The following is a 20,814-nucleotide window of genomic DNA, read 5'->3' on the forward strand; positions in this document are numbered from 1 at the left end:
CTTCGATGCAGGCTCACCAGTGCCCATGAATGCAGCCTCACCAGTGCCCATGAATGCAGCCTCACCAGTGCCCATAAATGCAACCTTACCAATGCCCATAAATGCAGCCTCACTAGTACCCATCAGAGCAGCCTCACCAGTGCCCCTCAATACAACCTCACTAGTGCCCATGAATGCAACCTCACTAGTGCCCAATAATGCAGCCTCACCAGTACCCCTCAATGCAGCCTTACCAGTGCCCATTAGCGCAGCCTCTCCAGTACCACTCAATGCAGCCTTACCAGTGCCCATGAATGCCACCTCACCAGTGCCCATTAATGCAGCCTCACCAGTGCCCCTCAATTCATCCTCACCAGTGCCCATTAATGCAGCCTTCCCAGTGCCCATCAATGCAGCTTCACCAATGCCCATCAATGCAGCCTCAACAGTGCCCCTCAATGCAGTCTCACCAGTGCCCATCAGTGCAACTTGATCAATGCCCTTCCATGCAGCCTCATCAGTGCCCATCGATGCAGCCTCACCAGTGCCCCTCAATGCAGTCCCACCAGTGCCCATCAATACAGCCTAACCAGTGACCCTCAATGCAGTCTCACCAGTGCCTATCAATGCAGCCTAAACAGTGCCCCTCAATGCAGTCTCACCAGTGCCCATCAGTGCAGCCTGATCAATGCCATCAGTGCAGCCTCACCAGTGCCCATGAGTGCACCCTCATCAGTGCCCTTCATTGCAGTCTTACCAGTGCCCATCAATGCAGTCTCACCAGTGCCCCTCAGTGCAGCGTCACCAGTGCCCATGGATGCAGTCTCACCATTGCCAGTGAATGCAGCCTCACCAGTGCCCATCAATGTAGCCTCACCTGTGCCCATGAATGCAGCCTCACCAGTGCCCATTAATGCAGCTCCATCAGTGCCCCTCAATGCAGCCTCACCAGTGCCCATGAATGCAGCCTCACCAGTGCCCCTCAATGCAGCTTTAAGTGTGCATGGGGGTTAGAGAAGAGAGCCGCTGGATCACACACACCTGACGGCCGCTGTCATCTGATGTCCTGCCTCCTTTGATAGACGTCACATGTCCCCTGGCATTGGAGCAGTGTGACGTCTGTCAAAGGAGCCAGGAGGTGGAACATTGGATGAAAGCAGTCGCCGGGTAAGCGGGAGATCCCCGCTCTGTGTGATCCGGGGTTCTGTCACGTTGGCCAATTCATCAAAATCTCCAGTCATTTCTGGCTACTGCAAAGCATCAGTATTTGGAGATTTAGATGAGTTGCTGTTTTTGACACAACACTGGCAACCATATACATTTGCGTACATGATATTATGAGCGGATATTGTGAGTCCGCCCGATACCAACCAACAAGATGGCTGGCTCCAAGGCGGCAACAACTTTTCCCTTCTTAGCCGTTGTTCTGTCAAAACAGCAAACTCTTTGTGTACCGGGGTATACATGCTTGCCGGTGTTCTGTCAAAACAGCAACTCATCTAAATCTCCAATTTCTGATGCTTTACAGTAACCGGAAGTGACGTGATTGGAATAAATTGGCTAGACAGAACACCGGTAGTACTCCTGCTCCCCCTTGCCCTCCGAGACAGCGCTGGGGCCTGGGTAGGCCTGAAAAAGGTGGTCGCTGGCCCACTGGAGCCCTGAGAGTTCCAGCAGGTGGCGCTAACAGACCCCCTTTAGCAGCCAGGCCCTCGGACCACGGCCAAAGTGACCGACCTGTCACCCTTTTAAATTTGGAAGATTAACAAGCCTGGCTGCAATACACAGCAGCTGCTGAATGGGACATAGCTTACACTGATATATGGTCAGTACTCATTATTACCACAACTTTTAGACATTCAATCAGACATTCTGTACGGCTCTCCGGGCTAATTTTTATTTCAAAATTTTCCAGATTTTATCTACAGCCCAAGCCTTTATCAGACTCTTTTTTAAGGTGAGCACTTTTTTATATAGTAATAATGCATTTGGTAATAATGTATTGCAATTGTCTTTATTTGTACTTTATTGTTTAAAGTTTGCATAATTTTACATTTATTTTTAAAATTAATAGCTGGGATCCTTATGACTTTAAATCATGGCACACATTCCTTTCCATAATCAGAAGTTGTGTAAATTGTTTTGTTACTTTAATATTGCAAGTGGTAATAATTTATTACATATTTCTGTATGTGTATTTTATTGTTTGTAGTTTGCATTATTTTACATTGGTCATTTTCAAAATGAATACTTTGGACTATTATGACCTTAAATCATGGCACACATTCCTTTCTATAATCAGAAGTCGTACATTTATTCTTTTATTCTAATGATTTTTTTATTATTATATAACCTTGTAACTCTGATGAACAGGGCAAAATGTTGCCCCGAAATGCATTGGCTATTATGTTCACTACATGTTTAAAATAAAAGCTTTTTTTTAGATTTCAATATTTTGGTGTGGCGCTCCAATCTTCTGATTCAGCTATTACATCTTCATCCCTAGGTTCCCGTGGGAATCCCTTGGTGTGCAGAAGCAGCCCACATATTACCCAGATGCTTAATTAGGACACTATCAGTATATTTTTGACAAAATCAATTGCATGTACCAAGTAACATCTGCCTTAGATTCCGGCACCATCAATCCACTACCCTAAGTATACTGTATATGCTTTAAGGGAGAGAGGGACAGACAGTTGTGCAAAGCCAGGAACTAGTGTGGGGAGATTTTGAGCTTAAAGCTGAAGTCCAGGCTAAACAAATATTGTCTAAATTCAATGGTCATGTGTATTTTACTTAAATCTTTGTGTACTTTACTACTCAGATGTGAAATAATTAATCCAACAACTCTGGCACTTTGCTTCTGTGCAGGGGTTTTCTGTAATTACAGTAAGACCAGTCAGTGCTGCTCTCTCTATTCATGCAGGGTGATTGGTCTTGTATCTACCCCCACCTCCCATAGTTTTCTGCAGGCAGGCCATAAACTTAGATTGTCTCATATGCAAATTTGCTAATTTTCTAAAAGAGACAACCAGAATAATTTGATGTTTGTTCCCACTCTGATTTATTATAACTGGGACCCAGGTGGACTCATGCTTAGTTTATCTACATGGCCACAACTGCATGAAATTGGAGTAGAGCTGTTTTTTCTTTAAATAGACCTGCTCAGTCCCAAGATCAGTTACAAACGTTAAACCTGCCCTTTAATATATCAGAGTTCTATAAGGTAATTGAATCCCTCCCAGCGAATAAATCTCCAGGTCCAGACGAATTTAATGGAGAATATTATAAGACCTTTAAATCCTACTCACTCCTTATCTGGAATGTACCTTCAACGCCGCTGCTGCCTCTTCCTCGTTCCCACCTGAAATGCTGAAAGCACTCATTGTGACTCTACCGAAGCCAGGGAAGGATCCAACTTCACTCCCAAATTTTAGACCCATCTCCCTACTCAATATTGATCTGAAATAATATGCTAAACTTATTGCTACACGTTTGATTGACATTCTCCCCCTTCTCATTCATCCAGATCAGACAGACTTCACCAAGGGCAGACAGACCTCCGATGCCACACGCAGGATAACAAACATTGTTCACCTAGCAGGGCTCCATCAAAGGCCTTCTCTGCTGTTGGCGTTAGACGCGGAGAAGGCTTTTGATCGGATCCACTGGCAACACCTCACTCAAGTGCTGAAGGAGTTTGGGTTTTCTGGCACTATCCTGACGGCGATCCTGGCCCTCTATTCAAAACCATCTGCACAGGAATATACTTCTGGGGTGTTATCCAAACCCTTCAGCATCTCCAATGGGACCAGACAGGGGTGCCCTCTTTCCCCCCTGATATTCAACTTATTAATGGGGCCTTTAGCCACGTATATTCACAAGCACCCTGATATTAAGGGGTTCCAAATACAAAACTCACAAATACTCACACCATAAGCCTTTTTGAAGATGACATCATCATGGCACTCACAGGGGTGGAAACTTCCCTGGCTTCAGTGCACTCCGCGTTAGAACTGTTCAATCAGGTTTCATACTATAAGGTTAATGAGAGCAAATCATATATATTGGGGCTGGGTATTAACCTACCTTTACAAAGAAAACTCAGTGCACAATTTCCATACACCTGGAGAGATGATGGGATAAAGTACCTGGGTATAACCTTGACAGCCTCCACTGAACACTTAGTTAAGTCCAACTACACTCCATTCCTCAGTATATTGAGTAAAAAACTCCAGGACCATTGTCATGGTCTGGCAGAATGGCAGCATTTAAAATGTTAATTTTACCGCAGCTACTTTATATATATATTCAGAACCCTATCTATACTGGTCCCAAATTCCTTCTCTTCCACCGCCCAGTCTCTACTAAATAAGTATCTATGGCAAGGTAAAAGGGCAAGATGTGCATTTAAAACACTGGTAGCACCAAGAAAAGCAGGAGGAGTAGGACAAGTACTATTAAAAGATTACCACACGGCAGCATTTCTTGCACAGGTAAGAGCATGGTTCCCCCAGTCGCAGTCATCTGATGCCAGGTGGCTGGAATCGGAGAAATCACAGAACTAGGGTTATGACTTATATGACCTACTATTGTCCAGCAAATTTCATTCATATAGATACTCTGATCTCTCACCCACAATTGTGGCCACACTACAAGCATAGAAAACCCTCTCAACCATGACATTTGGAGACACGGCAACTAAACCCCTATCAATTACCATATCTAGCATGCCAATGCTCATACCAGACATACACATATCACATTGGGTGACTAAAGGTATAACATTGACAGAAGATCTAATGGTGGACCCCACGCTAAAAACGCTTAGGACGTTAAATTAGAGTATGGCATCGCAGACCTTGATCAATATAGATACCTACAAATCACTAATTTTCTTCAAACAAACCCACACACCACTACTTATCTACCGTGGAGAGTGGTTTTGTATCTCACCAATCCCCTTGCCAAAATTAAAGGTATCTCTTTATTCTACAATACGCTACACAACAAAAACTAATTTACAAAATCCAAAACCATTAAAGCATGGGAACTAGATATAGGTATGTCTTATACCAAAGAGCAATGGCAAAAAAGCACTGCACACTACATACGCAGCGACCAAGAGTGACAACTTATGGGAACTTACTCACAAAATACTGCTACGTTCATATCAGACACCCTTTCGCAGATCCAAATTTTGTTCCCAAACTTCCCTTTGCTAGAGGAAATGTGGATGTAATGGCACATTGTACCATATCATGTGGACATGCCCTGTCTAACATACTTTCTGGTCAAAAATATTCAGACTGATTACGCAACTCATAGAGACAGAGGTTCCTTTTACTGCTGGAATGGCCATTCTGTCATTGGGAATAGAGTCCATTCCGGCGGCATCAAGAAGCATAGTAACGCATATTCTTCTTAGTGCTAGACTGTCCATTATGAGACACTGGAAAGACCTAAAACCACCCCCAATTACAGAGGTAATAGAAACGACAAACATTCACACTACATATGAACTGATGTATGCATCGACGCAAGGTAACTACCAAACAATGCACTCCAGATGGAACCAATGGGTAGAAGAGTACAACATGAGCAGCAAAGGTAATAACAAACAATAATATACTAACCAAACCCCACTTGAGATCTTTAGATCCAGAGATTGTGTACAGTGCCTTGCAAAAGTATTCACCCCGTTGGCATTTTTCGTGTTTTGTTGCCTCACAACCTAGAATTAACATGGATTGTTTGAGGATTTGCATCATTTAATTTACAGAACATGCCCACAACTTTGAAGATAGGACAAAATAACAGCATGGCAGTACAGTGGTATAGTGGGTAGCACTCTCGCCAAGCAGTAAAAAGGGTTGCTGGTTTGAATCCCAACCACGACACTTGCCTGGATTTTTCATGTTCTCCCTGTGCCTGCGAGGGGTTTCCTCCCACACTCCAAAGACATGCTGGTATTTTAATTGGCTTCTGTCCAAATAAAAAATTGGCCCTAGTATGTGAATGTGAGTTGGGGACCTTGGATTGTGGGCTCCTTGAGGGTAGGGACTAGGGTTGTCCCGATACCACTTTTTTAGGACCGAGTACAAGTACCGATACTTTTTTAAGTACTCGCCGATACCGATTACCGATACTTTTTTTTAATGTCACGTGACAGTGGTTTTTTTTTGTTTATTTTTTTTTTTTTAACAGTGTTTTCTTTCTTTATTTTTTTATGGGGGGGGTGAACGGTGTATGTGTGTGTGTGTTTTTTTTTTTTTACAATTTTTATTTTTTACAATAATTTTTTTTTTATTCTTTATATGTTTTGTTTTTTTTTTGTTTTTTTTTTTTTTTTTTAATCAGCCCTGTTGGGGGGCTTTGGTGAGATATCAGGGGTCTTAATAGACCTCTGATATCTCCCCCTTGAGACAGAGAAAGAGACAGAGAATAGAGATTCCCCAGTCCCTTTCTCTGCAGCCTCAGCTGCACTGAGAATGAATGGAGAGAAGACAGCGGCTCCTCTCCATTCATAAACTGACACATCGTAATCACAAGAGATTACAATGTTTCAGCTATGTGAATGGACAGAGTCAGCTGACTCTGTCCATTCACACAACGGAGAGAGACAGCAGAACGGAGGGGACAGAGAAGGAGAGGGGAACGGAGGGGACAGCGGAGAGGCACAGGGAAGGAGAGAGGAACGGAGGGGGACAGCGGAGAGACACAGCAGAACGGAGGGGACAGCGGAGAGACACAGGGAAGGAGAGAGGAACGGAGGGGACAGCGGAGAGACACAGGGAAGGAGGGAGGAACAGAGGGGGACAGTGGAGGGGGACAGAGGAAAGGAGGGGGCATGGAGGAGGATGCAGTGACATACAGCGGTGAGCGATCACCGCTGTATGTCACTAAAGCTGCTGAAAGCCGCTGGGGGAGAATCTTGTAACTCCCCCACGTGCCGATCACAGCTGTCTTCTAGGTATCGGGTGAAGCATCGGGAGCATTTGCCCGAGTACAAGTACTCGGGCAAATGCTCGATATCGGTGCCGATACCAATACTAGTATCGGTATCGGGACAACCCTAGTAGGGACCGTTGTAAGTGTGCGATGTATGTGTGGAGTTCTGCGTAAATTTACGGCACTAAATGGGTACCTTAAAATAAATAATAATAATAGATGAGCATCTTAATGAGACACAATGTATAGGGATAGGGACAATTGTAGACACGCACCCATACTCACTCAGGATGGACTGGTGTCTTTATTCAACCTTAGTAACCGAAAAAGTCAATGTGCATAACTATTCACCCCCTAAAGGCAATACTTTGTAGAGCCACCTTTTGTGGCTATCACAGCTTTGGATAAGTCTCTATAAGCCTGCCACATCTTACCACTGGGATTTTTGCCCATTCCTCCTTGCAAAACTGCTCCAGCTCCTTCAAGTTGGATGGTTTGCACTTGTGAACAGCAATCTTTAAGTCTGACCACAGATTTTCTATTGGATTGAAGTCTGGGCTTTGACTAGGCCATTCCAACACATTTACATGTTTCCCCTAAAATCACTCAAGTGTTGCTTTAGCAGTGTGTTTGGAGTCATTGTCCTGCTGGAAGGTAAACCCCCGTCCTAGCCTCAAATCACACACAGAGTGGTACAGGCTTTGCTCAAGAATATCCCTGTATTTAGCACCGTCCATCTTTCCCTCAACTCTGACCAGTTTCCCAGTCCCAACTGCTGAAAATGATGGTGTTCTTTGGGTGATGTGATGTGTTGGGTTTGCGCCAGACATAGCATTTTCTTTGATGGCCAAAAAGTTAAATTTTAGTCTCATCAGACCAGAGCACCTTCCTCCATACATTATGGGAGTCTCCCACATGCCTTTTCGCAAACTCAAAACGTGCCATTTTGTTTTTTGCTGAAAGTAATGGCTTTCTTCTGGCCACTCTGCCATAAAGCCCAACTCTATGGAGCGTACAGATTATTGTCTTCCTATGTACAAATTCTCCAGCCTCTGCTGTGGAAGTCTGCAGCTCCTCCAGGGTTACCTTAGGTCTCTGTGCTGCCTCTCTGATTAATGCCCCCTTGCCTGGTCTGTGAGTTTTGGTGTGCGGCCATCTCTTGGCAGGTTTGCTATTGTGCCATGTTCTTTCCATTTGGTTATGATAGATTTGATGGTGCTCCTAGGGATCATCAAACATTTGGATATCTTTTTATAACCTAATCCTGACTTGTACTTCTCAACAACATTGTCCCTTACTTGTTTGGAGAGTTCCTTGGTCTTCATGGCAGTGTTTGGTTAGTGGTGCCTCTTGCTTAGGTGTTGGAGCCTCTGGGGCCTTTCAAAAAGGTATGTATATGTAATGACAGATCATGTGACACTTAGATTGCACACAGGTGGACATCATTTCACAAATTATGTTGTAATGGATGTGATTCTGAGTGTTATGGTAAAATGCCTATTTCTAATAAAACCGTATAGATTATAAGTGCTTATCTCTTATAACCAGCTATTAGCCTTAACCATGCTCAATTAGATATCTATGTCTTATTTGATATTTGATTTGATAACAAAACATCCGGCTCACAGTATATTAGCCGGGGTCCAGGAAGTAATAAAAGCAGAAGTATCAATCTACTGAACTCGTGTATGTGTCAGTAATTTAAATAAAGTGTGCACACTTTTACATTGAAGGTTAATTTGGCCCGGGGGACAGAAACAAAAGTACCGAACGGTTCTGGTTTATACGAACCTGTAATTGTTTCTGACCCGCCTGTATTTGGAGTGTTTTGTGTTTTGTTTTATCGATCGATTTTGTGTTTTGTGACGGCCGTTGTGAATGAGGGATTGATTATATAGTCACGGATGGAATAATTGACGTGGTTAAACTTCTCCTGAGGATTTAAGTCAGTAGAGGGCGTCGGGACACGGTAAACTCCTCCTGGGGGAAATAATTGTGCAGTAAAGCATTGGTGCAAGGAAATGCACGGGTAACGTAACCAGGAGGGGGCGTCAGTAATACACCCAGCGGTGGCGTGGGAATCCCGTGAGGATCTGATTAATCCCATATTTCATTTCAATTGTCACATTACTTGTTGTTGGTAATGTCATGTCCTAGATGTGTCTGTGGACTGTTATTTGGCATTAATAAGGAGACTTGGGGCCTGGTCACAAGAGTAGAACCAGGTTATAAGAGATCCATTCTCGGTTACAAACCTCTAATGCCAGAGGCCCCGCAAGTGATGGTATTCAGATTGAATGTACATTATCCAGTGAAATTTTCAGTTGGTAAGACATTGCAAGTTATTGAGGCTGAGGCAAGGATAAGAGGACAGGGAAGTAAGAGGTGTCCCCTACAACCTCAGCAGCCAGAAGATTATGAGGAAGCAGAGAAAGCCAGAGTGAGGAGTTTGGGTTTTGACTCCAGTGTGCCTTACTTCTCCCCGACAACATCACCATCCTCCGATGTGATACCCTCAATCCATCCACTCTCCTTCCCCTTCTCGAAGGGGGAGCCTCTTTGTAAGATGATCCTCACTACACCGCCCATGACTGCTTTGAAGTGATGAAGATGGAGACATCACACCTACCAACAGTCAGTGAAACTGCCCTTGAAAATCCTGACCTGACAATCTTTGTGGATGGTTCCAGGTATGCAAAATCGCAGGCCACTCCCAGGGCATATGTTGAGTCTGTGTAGATGTTGGCTCATTTTCCTTCTGCCAACTTGCATGCCATAGTTAGAGGTTGAAGCTCTGCTTCTTGGGCAGACATAGAGGGAGGTAACACTGAGGTCTGGAGAGCTGTGTCTTCTCTGTTGACTGCATATCCTGTGTGGTACCGCCCAGCATCATCTGCATACCTGGAACCATCCACAAAGATTGTCAGGTCAGGATTTTCAAGGGCAGTTTCACTGACTGTCGATAGGTGTGATGTCTCCATCTTCATCACTTCAAAGCAGTCATGGGCGGTGTAGTGAGGATCATCTTCCAAAGAGGCTCCTCCCTCAAGAAGGGGAAGAAGTCCAGCTGGCCAGAATAGTACCCAATGGGTCTGAGTCTATTGCCATGGGCCTGGGTTAGAACTCCTGTGGCATGTCCTTGTCTCTCTGAGACAAACAGTTTGAAGATCTTTTCGTAGTCAGGGAGGCCCAAAGCGGGGGCCATTGACAGGATCTTCTTCAGGGTTTCAAAGTTGTTCACAGCTTCTGGGGAAAGTGAGAAGGGGTCAGATTTCAAGGCTTCGTAGAGGGGTTGCATCAAGAGGGAGGCCTCTAGGATCCAAGCACGGCAGTAGGAGATTAGTCCTAGGAAGGCATGGAGGGGCTTCTGCCCTTGAGGCAAAGCGATGGTCTTGATTGCAGCAACCCTTTCTTCAGTCAGGTGCCGGGTGCCTTGGGAGATGCAATGGCCTAGGAAAATCACCTTCTCTCTACACCACTGGACCTTCTGTTTTGAGGCCTTGCAACCTTGTTCAGCCAGGTAACAGAGGAGACTTTCTGAGAATATGGAGGCATCACCAAAGGTGTCTGCACACAGCAGGAGGTCATCCACATATTGGAGAAGTACAACGTCTGGGTGTAGTTTCATCCATGTGTCTAGGATGAGAGCCATTGCTTTGGCAAATTGGGTAGGGGAGTTCTGGGCCCCTTGGGGCATGACAGTCCAGGTGTAACTCCGCCCCTTATGGGTGAAAGCAAAAAGGTACTGGCAGCAGGGACTGAGCGGTACACTAAAGAAGGCATTTGCCAGGTCCACCACTGTGAAGTACTTTGCTGTGGGTGGTATTCCTGCTAGCAATGTGTGGGGATTGGGGACGATGGGTGTCTCCAAGATGGTGGCTTCGTTCACCGCTCTGAGGTCTTGTACCATCCTGTACTTCTCCGGTTCCCCTTTTGCGGTTCGCTTCTTCACTGGGAACAGTGGTGTGTTACAGGGGGATGTGCAGGGCACCAAGGCTCCATTTGACAGGAGGGCCTCGACTTGTTTTGAGATGGATGTCGATTGTGCTGGCTTCAAGGGGTATTGTGGTTTTCTGGGTAGGGGTGCCCCTGGTTTCAGTTGTACCATGACTGGCGGCACCTTCAAATGTCCTATGTCCTCAGGCCCCATAGACCATAGGCATGTGGGGACCCAATCCAAAACCTCCTGGGGGATTTCAGGTTCGTCCTTTGGATTCAGGGACAACAGGAGGGGAATGGAGCAGAGTGCTGATGCGTCATCAATGGCCAGTGGTGAAGTGATCAAAACACCACATTCAGGTTGGAAAGTGATGAAGGCTTGGAGTCTGGACAAAACATCAGACCCTAGTAGGTTCAGGGGGCATGTGGGTGAGACCACAAACCTTGCTAATAGGTCAGGAAAATTGCCGACTTGTAGGGGCCGGGTCAACGGGCTCTTCCTGGGCATTCCGTCAACCCCTACACATGCTATGTTAATGTCTGATAAGAATGTAGTTCTTCTGCCCTGATTACGGACCGGGCTGTGCCTGGCCTGTGTCACATAAAAATGTGGTGGGATGTCCTTCAATGGGGAGGGTTATCTTGACAGGGGCAGGTGACACAGGTTTGCTGGAATCCTAGCGGAGAAGATCCGTGTGATCTGGAGTGGGGTGTGAAGATGGGCGAGGATGAGGTGGATCCTCAGGATCTCTACAGCGGGTGGCTCCGTACGGTCCATGGTTGGGGCCGGACTGACTGTAGTTGGGGTTTCGGGGGCTTCGGCATTCCCTCTTTAGGTGTCCGGGTTTCCCGCAGTTGTAGCAGAGGCGTGGAGTTGGCATCGGTGGGCGGCTTGAATATGGTGTACCAGAGGTCATCATGAGAGGGGCTACCTTCTTACTACCTTGTGCAGATTCTAGAACTTTCGCTACTAACAATAACTTATCAATTTCCATCGTTCTGAACTCTGGTCGCAAGCCTGCCAGACCCAGAGAAGCAGCCCATGGCCTTCTATAGAAAGATTGATCAAATCCAAAAAACATACGCAAGTGCATGGTGGGATTTGATAAGTCTGTGTGAAATAAGAGCAGGGGACGCCTACTGGCCAATTTTGGGATCATCTGGAAAACCAGAGGATTCCTGACAGCAGCAGGAACACCTGTAAAACACAGCACAGCTATCAAGGATCTGATGGATGTCCTACTTCTCCCAACACAGGTGGCCATACTTAAAGTAAAAGCACACGGCAAACTGGTTTCTCAAGAAGCACGAGGCAATCATCTGGCAGATATCGCCGCGAAGCAGGCTGCAGAAGGAACGCGAGAAGTGGTCAGCAGAGTGAATGCACCTATCCTGGATGACCCGATAGACAGCCCCGAAGAGACGGCACAAACGACCATGATTCTACAAACCCCTCCTGTGAGCAGAACTCACTTCAAGGAGCAACAGGAGGCAGCTGACAAGGAAGAAAAGGAAGTGTGGATCAAGAAAGGAGCTACAGAAATTGAAGGAATCATGGAGTTGAACAAAAGACCGTGTCTACCATGATCAATGTTTCCTGCAGTGGTACAGTGGGCCCATGGTGCCTTCCACCTGTCAAAGACTCTGATGAATGCCCTAATCAACAAACACTACCTAGCCCCAGGTATCACACCACTTACCAACAACTTCTGCAGATCATGCACTATCTGTGCCAAATGCAATCCTGGAAAAACAGAAAAGGTACCTTTGAAGCACCTGGCAAAGGCCCAATACCCCTTCCAGGGGATACAGATCGACCACATCCAGATGCCGGAAAGTGGCCGATATGAATACGCATTGGTCATCATCTGCATGTTTTCCGGATGGCCAGAAGCCTATCCCGTCGCCAACATGACAGCCAAGACCACAGCAAAAAGACTTTTGACCGAAATAGTGTGCAGATATGGTGTCCCAGAGGTTATAGAGAGTGATCAGGGGCCGGCTTTCACGGCCTCAGTAACCAAAGAAATATGGACAGCCTTAGGGGTCACACTAGCTTTCCACACCCCATACCATCCTCAGAGTAGTGGGAAAGTGGAAAGACTAAATGGCACAATAAAGTCTAGAATGCTGAAAATGTCTCAGGAAACAGGAATGAGTTGGCCAGATAGCCTACCCATTGCCTTTTTCAGTGTCAGGTATACCCCAAAGGGAAATCATGGTTTGTCACCCTATGAGATATTGTTTGGCTCAGCCCCCAGACTGCGTTGTTATTTTCCACAACAGTTGCAACTTCAATCTGATGTATTAACTGATTATGTGACTGCTTTATCTCGAGAATTAACCCGTATCCATGTGCAAGTGTTTTCTTCCATTCCAGATCCTGAGTTAGACACAGGATCGCACAAGTTGGTCCCTGGTGACTGGGTCCTGGCAAAGAAGTTTGTGAGGAAACACACCCTTGAACCCAGATATGATGGTCCTTTCCAAGTCCTTCTGACAACTACCACATCAGTAAAAGTGGCCGGAAAGAACTTGTGGATACACGCCTCTCACTACAAGAAAGTTCCTACGCCCAAAGAAGAAGAAGCTGAGGAGGCCAAGCCATGATCCTGTTTATCCTTTTTGTTGTGATTTTTGCTCAGGCCCAGGAGGTGGCCATCAAACAGAAAGATGGTATAACTCAATTCTGGTACAACTCATCCAACACACATGTTGCCACATTTATATCCCCTTATAGCAAGATACTTCCAGGTACAGATTACAGTGTCCGGTCCAATTAAAGAGCAACAGGTCCCATGACCGTGTATGTATGTCTCACTGACGACTACTGGGGCGACAACTGTGATTATTGGGGAGCAGTGGGTTGGAACACTGGGGACACAAACTGGGGGTACAAGCCTGAAACCGCCCAGAATAGAAAAGACAAAATGGGAAATCACTTTTGGATAGAATGACAATTAACAAGCACACAGATCAATACTTTACCAAAGACTTCAGACTGACCATTGAGAATCCCAGCCCAAGAGACAGTGGGGCCTATGAATTGGGTCTGTGGTGGGGAAATGGGTACTACAGCTTTAGAAAACCTTTCCAACTGAAAGACATGTTCAATAACCGAGAGTGGATAGTTCCCCAATTTACATCCAACTCTAACCCCCTGAAGCCCCATATACAAACATTAGGGGACATAGTGGCCATAGCGGACCCCACCTTTGAGGACACCATGGCTGCAGAAACCGGTTTCTCAGATGTCAACCTGTGGCTCGAATGGATGAGGTACAATGCAGGGAAACACAACAAGACCAACTGCTATGTGTGTGGGGGGGCTAAACAATATTTAGGAACAGTCCCCCTTAACATACCCCCAGAACATGAGACTTGTGTCCTTAGTTTGTTTACCAACACAACTACAAACCACTCCCTGTGAACATTGGAAAAGGAGTACCCCATAGTCACTAAGGCCCCCAAGCCAGCAGAAGGTATCACCATATACCCTGGTAAATACACATGTTATGGAAAGTACCATGGGGGGGGAACCCCTTGGAAACTTCACTGAGGGTTACTGCGAGTCTTACAGTGAAGTGTCTGCAGATCTGGTGCAGAATCAAGTCCAGTCCCTAGGAGATGTGTACTGGATCAGTGGGGACATGAAAATCAGAAGCAGAATGACAGGACAGTGGACAGGAGAATGTGCATTGACTAAAGCCATAATGCCCCTGCATATTCTCTCACAAACCCCAGAGCCGGAAGCCAATAATTTACACATACCAAATAGAAGACATAGGAGTGCCACAGCAGGAAGTTTTGACCCCCATGTATACATAGATGCCATAGGAGTTCCAAGGGGGGCCCCAGATGAGTTCAAAGCAAGAGACCAAGTAGCAGCAGGGTTTGAGTCACTGATCCCCATTATCACTGTAAATAAGAATGTAGACTGGATAAATTACATCTACTATAACCAGCAAAGATTTGTCAATTACACCAGAGACGCACTCCAAGGTTTGGCCGAACAGCTAGAGGCAACTTCACACATGACTTTCCAAAATCGTATGGTCTTAGACATGCTCCTAGCTGAGAAGGGGGTGTATGTAAGATGATCCCTGAGACAAGTATATGTTGCACCTACATCCCAGACAACACCGGCCCAAATGGTAAAGTGACCCTAGCCATCCAGAAGCTTGAGGATTTATCTAAAGAACTGAAACAGAACTCAGGGCTTACCGACCCCTGGGACCAGTATTTTACCTGGATAAAGGGAGGATGGCAGGGACTATTGACCCAGATAGGGATAGTCATCCTGGTAATAGCTGCCATAATCTGCTGTGTTCTCCCCTGCATTAGGAAGTGTGTAGAAAAGGCTGTTGGATCAAAACACCCCCACATTCGTGAATCAAGAGATCCCAGATGATGACGACAATGTCTATGTAAGGCTTGATGAAACCTATGATGATAGTTACGCGTTACATTCCGTTACAGTCACCCTTCCCCGAGATGCAACACCGTAGGGCTATAGGGACAGGTAGCACCTGGCTGCATTTCACCAGCTGTATCGAGGGAGGTGGTGAGCTAGTCAGAAACAAGACACCCTCTTTAGCTATGATAGTCTGCTATTCCCTTATATAGATATAACCCAGCTAAAAGCTTATACTTTGTCACAATAATGAATATGTATATCTTGTGGTCTGCATACGCTTGTCTTATTTGATATTTGATCTGATAACAAAATATCCGGCTCACAGTATATTAGCCGGGGTCCAGGAAGTAATAAAAGCATAAGTATCAATCTACTGAACTCGTGTATGTGTCAGTAATTTGCTTCAAGTGTGCACACTTTTACATTGAAGGTTAATTTGGCCAGGGGGACAGAAACAAAAGTACCGACTTCTGAAGGTAATTGGTTGCACCAGAGCTTTTATGGGCTTCATAACAAAGGGGGTGAATACATACTCACATGCCAATTATCAGTTTTTTATTTCTGAAAAATAGTTTTATGTATATATTTTTCTAATTTTACTTCACCAACTTGGACTATTGTGTTCTGATCCATCACATATAATTCAGATTAAAAAAACCCAATTGAACTAAAGGTTGTAATGTAACAAAATTGGTAAAAAGCCAAGGGGGTGAATACTTTTGCAAGGCACTGGTATATCTATAATTTTCTTTTTTTCTTTTTCTCTTCTCAACCTTTTAGTTCAACTAAGTTAATAGCATGACTATGTTCTCATGTTATACTCTTTTCTAAGTTTATATAAGTGGAAACATAAGGTTTAAAACATTTTGTAAACATACTTGAAACATCCAGCTGATATAACACGTGCTTCAATACTCTATCCTATATCATTTACATTTTTTTTTTGTATAACGTTTATTTTACGAATGCTACACACTGATGTTAATTGTATGTCTTGATACTCAATAAAAACTATTGGAATTAAATAGACCTGCTCAGCTATGACACACTGAGGAGGAGTATGCGCCATGCTCAGACCCCAGTCTTCTGAATTCTTTCACAGGTATGTGACAAATAGGGCCATTCTCAATTCTTATCCATATTTCCCATCATTCTTAATATGGAAGCGTTGGTAAATAGTTAATGTCCATTTTACAAGAGAGCTGTAGAATGAGCATTACAAGAAACCAGTGTTGCCAATTTTGCTGATTGAAAGAGAGGGGAATTCATCCTCTCAATGCTGCTAGATTGAGTAAGTCAAACCCTGCTTGTGCTTACATTGTTCATTTTCACGAACATCAATATACACCCTGTCCATCAAGCTGGGACAACGCACACAAATCACTTTACATCTTAGACAAGCCCTCTAAATTATATTTGCCAGAATCACTCAAATGTCAAGCTTTGAGTGGCGAATAACATTGAAATAAGCTGGTGTTTGTCCATTGCTGAGACTTTTAAAGCCATGAAGAATGGAAATAAAAAAGTAATGAAAGATGAAGTAGGTGGCAGATTTATTATCTCCGGAATAAGAAGCAACAGCACATGGCCGTGTTGTAATGAACAGAAAAAAAGGATTTTGGCGTAAAATGTCAGCATCAAGATTCTAAGCAATACCAAGATCTGAAGGAGGAACTCTTGTAGGATTATATTTAGGGCTGCAGGGTAACGGGGGACAGAAATACAATACAACATTTCAATTTTCTCTATTGTAATATTAGATATGAAATCATCCAAAGATTTTGGTGTATGGAAATATATGAACAGGCATCTTAGACCTGAATTAACACTAGCTGCAAAAGAGTCTCTGAACCCTCCCCTCAGGCTCCCTGACAAAATTCTGTAGGCCTGTGGCTTGAGAACAGATACACAAATGTCACCTCAATGCCTTAGGAGCAGGCCATAGATCCTGCAAACTTGGTGACTACAAATCAGAAGGAGGGAAAATTGAATTCCATATTGGGGCACTGCACTGTCTGGGGCCAATACTCGTGTTCCAAAGATCAGAGGAAATATGTTTAATCTCTCATAAGATCCAAAATAATACTGTGTACTATGCAAAAAATTCTTAACTCCTAGTGAGACTTTTGTATGGTATTGCATTACCAATGCCTGTATTGCAGTACAAGTGCCTTCAAGCTGGGCTGTAAATTTTCTACTAATCTGTGTCAAGCTTGGTTCACAGTATTGTGGTTTCCCTGTAGCCAGCTTTGTGCGGGCACAGAAGGCCATTTGACTGGGGTGTTGTACCAGCAGTAAATGCAGGGAAAAGGTCCATTAACCTTTTCTGAAATCGAAGCCTAAGGGAAACCGCATAGTGCAATGCATTTCCTTGCAAGGGAAAAAGCCATGGTTTCCAATACGTGGGGGTGGCATTAGGAATTAATGGCACCTCCATGTGCCAGCTAAATATCAGTGCATTTTTGCTGTGGATCTGGGAAGATTGCAATGTTTGCCCCTTTGTTCTCCATAATTGCAGCAGTTTAGACCAATCAGCTAACAAAATGCAGGTGGTGGCCTTCTATGCTGTGAATAGTAAATATAGTACATTTTATTTACAGTTGTTTCCTGTGCTTTGATTAAGAAACTTTATGCTCTTGTGATAATTTACACAGTGTTATCGTAAACTAGTATTAATCCTTAAAGTGGAGTTCCACCCCCCCCAAAAAAAAAAATTAGTAATATGCGTAAAAAAAATTTTTTAAAAACATTTGGAGAAAATTTCTTTTTTACTCACCTCTAAAAGCCTGTTGCTAGGGGGTGCCTCGTAGTCTGCCTCCTTCGGTGCCTGGGCTCCTGACGTCACTTCCCTCGGCACAGGAAGGAAGATCACCTCTCCCCCCTCCCTCTTGTCAATCATCTGGGACACGTGACCAGTCCCAAATGATTGCGCGGCCAGTGACGTCGCACGGCGCGGCTCGCGCGTTAAAACGCCAGCGCCGCAAAGCGGAGGGGGGGATGAGCGGGGCTTCGATCCCCCGCATCGCTGGACCCTGGGACAGGTAAGTGTCCAATTATTAAAAGTCAGCAGCTGCAGTATTTGTAGTTGCTGACTTTCTATTATTTTTTTTTTTTAATGGGAACCCCACTTTAAGTTTTTTTAGTTTAACACATTAAATACAATAAAATAAACATTCCTCAATAAACTATTTGTTAAAATTTTTTTCTCAGCAGTTTACAACGTTCATTGCTGCTAAATCCTGCTGTCTCAGCGTTGCTTCCCTAAACGTTTTCATAGTATATAATTAGGAGCGGACAGTGTTGTCTCCAGTCACTCTATTATCTTGGAGAAGGGGAGGTGGAGGGAGGAGCAGGGGAGTGCCTTACCATCATAGTCTACAGGGCTGTGTGTTTGCATTGATGCACACGTTTAGGGAGACATTGATCTAATCCCTACATGCAAGGGTGGATCCAGAGGACATTGCAAGGAGCCTCCCTAAGACAGGAAAACTGGGACAGTGACCATGACCATGACATTAGCTTAAACTGGATAATAGGCAAGGATTTTTAGATAGAAGAAGCTGCATACTCAGTAAGGCCTCATGTACATTGCTGCTGGTAAAGGAACGTTTAGGAGCAGTTGGGCATTTTTTTCAGCTGCCCCTGAACTCACCTCTCTTATCTTATCAGTACATGTACACAGGGTCATTTCTAGGTAGTTGAGTTTAGAAGCTTTTTTTTGGAACGCAAAGAAATGGGTTCAGGCGGATGTGCCTGTAATAGCTTGTAAACGCTGTTAAATGCGGTAACTCACGTTTAGCAGCATTTCGTTTACAGACGTTTTCCATTTTAAAGTAGGATTCCGTCCCTGAAAAAAAAAATTTAAAAGTCAGCAGCTACAAACACTGTAGCTGCTGATTTTAAATAAGTACTTACCTGTCCTGGGTGTCCGCGATGTCGGCCGCCAGAGGCCGACCCGTCCCTCGGCTCTTGGGTCCCGGCACTGCCATCCTAGGTAAGGGAAACAGGCAGTGGTGCCTTGCAGCTTCACTGACAATTTCCTACTGCGCATGCGCGAGCGGCGCGGCGCTCTGTGAATGGACCCGTGGTGTTCTGGGAACCTACACAGTTCCCAGGAGACAACGGGGCCGCTCACTGAGGAGCAGAACACGCCACGGAATAGGAAGAGGCAGATTAGGAAGACTGCCTACCAACAAGGGTTTAGGTAAGTTTTAACATTTTTTTTTTTAATTTTTTTTAGGATTTTTCATGCAATTTTTTTTTTTTTTTAGGGTGGCCCTCCACTTTAACAAAAAAAATACAATTTTTAAATTTTTTTTTACAAACCTTTCTAGACGCAATCGTGGCTAAACGTGGCATGTAAACACGGCTAAACGGACGTCGGTTTCTAGATGTCCAGTTAAATAGTTCAGGAGAGGTTGTAACAACGTCCCGGGTACATGAAGCCTAAGTGATTAAAGCGGAGCTCCACCCAAACGGGGAAGCTCCTCTTGTTAGCACCCTCCTCCCTTCCACTGCCACATTCTGTACCTAAATCTGGGACATGTATGATGACATTTTTTTAAGGTGGTATAAAGAGGTACATTTAGCAGAACAATAAAGGGGTTTGCGGCTGCTGAGAAGAGTCACAAGAGTTTCTGTAAAGCAACATGCAATTATCTTTTTCCTTACTGTTGTATGGTATACTGGAGCTTCTTAATATATGAGGCAAGAGTTTCAACTTCTTTTTTCAATGCAGCATTCTGGTTAATGTTTTCACAGCTACTATCTTGTTGGTGTTATAATGTGTTGATGTCAAGAGGGTTGAAGTCTTAAAAAAGCAGGCCTCATCTGCACGAGTTTAGGGCAGTATGAATACAAAATACCAATCTGTATATGCCTGTCTTTAATGTGGATGAAAATCTAAATGAAATGAAAGTTACTTTGCTATAATATTGTGTATTATTAAAAAGAAAACATAAAAAATATTTATTTTATCCTTTGCATCTTAGTGCTTCTGGTCTACTCTTCCAGTCTATATTCACATCAGCGATGCCTGTATGGTATTTCTCAGGACAGATTTCCTGATGATAACAACAACGGATTATGTATTATGTATTGAAATGGCTATTTTTAGTCCCCATTGGAAGTCATATGACTGGGTGGAAAATGCAAGAGCACAAGTGGGGTGGAGAATTGGCACTCTATAACAGGAAGTACCATTATGGTAATTATTTATGAAAGCTGCAGGTTCAGCAGCACAGTAGACATGCTAGTAGACAAAAAAGGGTGTAGATGTTACTCAGATAGTTCTTTATATGGGCCACTGACTGGCCATGCCAGCATCATGTATCCTGATTTTTTCTGAAATTTTGGTGAAGCAGAAACTCACAATATCGCTCATTCTTAGTGGCTAATTCACACGTATGTACTGTGCATTTTATAGAATAAAACTTGCACAAAACCCCATTTTTTAAATCAGTTTTTGTGTATTGGTAAATCAGCTCTGCACGTGTTAATTACTAATTGGATCTGTAGCCTTTATAAGC

At 44.2% G+C, this 20,814-nt stretch overlaps 1 long non-coding RNA gene across 1 annotated transcript; it reads left to right on the forward strand.

The window, feature by feature from the left end:
• Positions 1-1,730: 1,730 nt before the first annotated feature.
• On the forward strand, positions 1,731-15,722 carry LOC141127121 (uncharacterized). Its single transcript, XR_012241489.1, has 3 exons — positions 1,731-1,804; positions 1,895-1,936; positions 13,250-15,722. It is a non-coding gene; the product is annotated as an uncharacterized lncRNA (long non-coding RNA).
• The last annotated feature ends 5,092 nt before the right edge of the window (positions 15,723-20,814 follow it).

Source organism: Aquarana catesbeiana, linkage group LG02 (assembly GCF_042186555.1).
Source record: "Aquarana catesbeiana isolate 2022-GZ linkage group LG02, ASM4218655v1, whole genome shotgun sequence".
NCBI classification, from domain to species: domain Eukaryota; kingdom Metazoa; phylum Chordata; class Amphibia; order Anura; family Ranidae; genus Aquarana; species Aquarana catesbeiana.